This window comes from Lepus europaeus, chromosome 16, assembly GCF_033115175.1.
Source record: "Lepus europaeus isolate LE1 chromosome 16, mLepTim1.pri, whole genome shotgun sequence".
NCBI classification, from domain to species: Eukaryota; Metazoa; Chordata; class Mammalia; order Lagomorpha; family Leporidae; genus Lepus; species Lepus europaeus.
The window spans coordinates 20,368,556-20,371,215 of record NC_084842.1 but is presented as its reverse complement, the minus strand read 5'-3'; the positions used below and the strand labels follow the sequence as shown (position 1 = coordinate 20,371,215).

The window sequence follows — 2,660 nt, the reverse complement described above, 5'->3', positions numbered from 1 at the left end:
GACACAAGATTTACTGTGTATGCAGCACTCGCATGGGCTATTCTATATTGGGCACTCGCATGGGCTGTTCTATATTGGGCCTTAGACTTGGCTGGGGGCAGCACACTGAGATAATTTGAACATGAAGTTCATACTCCCTGCTGTGCCATGAGTAATAATACCTTCTTTTTCTGATCTGAACTCTTATGCCTTCCGCCATCATCTGTGAAACTATGGAACTTGTTAGTTTGTTAGGTAAGTTAAAATCTCAGACACAGACACTTTGTAGTTTTTGACAGTTTATGTCCTAGTATTTGATATTTAATTTGGCTCCATTTTCCTCTCTTATTTACTCTGATAAACACCAGTGTATTTAAAATTACATACATCTCCATTGTCTCAGATTAAGTATTTAAAGTGTGTTTTTTGGTTCCATTTCTGTCTACATTTTTTTTAATTCAAGTGCCAGGACCAATGATTGCCAGCTATCCCAGTACCAAAAAATTGTGCTTCCAAAATATATTGATGTCAATTGCACATGAAGAGCAAACAGAGTCGCCCTACGTGTCCCACTCATGACAGAGCCCTTTTTATTTTATTTTTTTTTTTTGACAGGCAGAGTGGACAGTGAGAGAGAGAGAGGGAGAGAGTTCCTTTTAACGTTGGTTCACCCTCCAATGGCCGCTGCGGCCAGCGCATCACACTGATTCAAAGCCAGGAGCCAGGTGCTTCTCCTGGTCTCCCATGCGGGTGCAGGGCCCAAGTTCTTGGGCCATCCTCCACTGAACTCCCGGACCACAGCAGAGAGGTGGACTGGAAGAGGAGCAACCGGGACAGAATCTGGCACCCCGACTGGGACTAGAACCCGATGTGCCAGCACCACAGGTGGAGGATTAGCCTATTGAGCCGCGGCGCCAGCAGAAGCCCTTTTTTTAAAAGATGTTTTTATACCTCAAGTTCTATTTTCCTATAGTGTTATATCTATCTCCTACTGATGTGGCAAAGGAACTTTAAAAATAATTCTTGACAATATTTAAAGTATGGATTCTCATTCATTTATATTTCTATACTTACGGGTGAGATTAAATTTGTGTGTATCTATGTGTGTGTATGTTTATTTATAACAATATAAAATAGTAGTGAGGGAAGAAAATCCTTAAATAACATTACAGCTGTTTTGCTGAGTCTACTTATTCCTCACAATCACCTGGTTAGGTGAGCATTGTCACTATTTCACAGATGAGGAAGCTGAATTTAAATAACTTACTAAGCTACAAGAGGCAAAGTAAGGTTTCAAAACCGGGGAATGTGACCCCACAGTTTATGTTCTTAACAACTGCACTGTTCAGTGCTTTGATGTTGAGAATGGAAGAGTGTATGCAGTTTAGACTGTCAGTGGTTCCACATTCTGAGTTCTAGGCCCTCACCAATTCTGCTTGCTTTGTTGCCTCTGAGTTAATGGGCATTTCTCTCTCTCCTTGTCATGGTTTTTTTTTTTTTTTTTTTTTTTTTGGACAGGCAGAGTGGACAGTGAGAGAGAGAGAGAGGGAGAGAGAGAAAGGTGTTCCTTTGCCGTTGGTTCACCCTCCAATGGCCGCCGCGGCCGGCACACTGTGGCCGGCGCACTGTGCTGATCCGATGGCAGGAGCCAGGTGCTTCTCCTGGTCTCCCATGTGGGTGCAGGGCCCAAGCACTTGGGCCATCCTCCACTGCACTCCCGGGCCACAGCAGAGAGCTGGCCTGGAAGAGGGGCAACTGGGACAGAATCCGGCGCCCTGACCAGGACTAGAACCCGGTGTGCCAGTGCCGCAAGGCAGAGGATTAGCCTAGTGAGCCACGGCGCCGGCCCCTTGTCATGTTTTGATTCAGATTTGTCTAAAGATGAATGATTGTTTGCTTGTTTGACTCTTTTTCCACAGATCATTCTTTATTTAAACATTTTAGGGAAGTGCAGTGTACATACCAAGAGATGCACATAAGTGCACAAATAAAAGAGTTTTGTCCTCTGAGCACACTTGTAACCAATACTCAAATTAAGAACAAAACATTAGTATTACCTCAAGAGTCCTCACTATTCCTCCCTCTCCATTTCTTTCTTCTTTTATCATGAGAAAGGAGAGTATATTCTCATTTAAACAGTATGATTCAGTGAAGAAATATTTATATATAAATATGGAATTATATGACAATCACACAATTTTTAAACTCTATTATATAATAACTACATATTAACTTCCACAAATAAGAGAAAACGTGATATTTGTCTATCTTTTCTGGCTTATTTCTCTTCTCATAATGATCTCTAGTTGCATCCAGTTGGTTGCAGATGTCAGGTTTTGTGCATTTTTGTGGCTAAGTAATCTGTGTAGATATGTGACATTTCTTTATCCATTCATCAGTTGATGGACATTTAGGTTGATTCCATATTTTAGTTATTGTGAATTGTACTGCTATAAACATGGGAGTGCTGGTGTGTCTTTCATATGCTGATTTCATTTGGTTTGTGTATATTCCCAGGAATGGGATAGCTGGGTCGGGTAGTAGATCTATTTTTAGTTTTATGAGGATTTTCCATGCTGTTTTCCATAATGGTTGTACCAATTTGCATTCCTGCCAACCATTTGTTAGTGTACATTTTTCTCCAAAACTTCACCAACATTTGTATTTATTTTCAGATAATA

The 2,660-nt window shown here is 41.1% G+C and overlaps 1 non-coding gene across 1 annotated transcript; it reads right to left on the bottom strand.

Annotated features, from left to right (window-relative positions):
- Positions 1–437: 437 nt before the first annotated feature.
- On the bottom strand, positions 438–571 carry LOC133775515 (U11 spliceosomal RNA). Its single transcript, XR_009868258.1, has one exon. It is a non-coding gene; the product is annotated as a U11 spliceosomal RNA (small nuclear RNA).
- Positions 572–2,660: the final 2,089 nt, after the last annotated feature.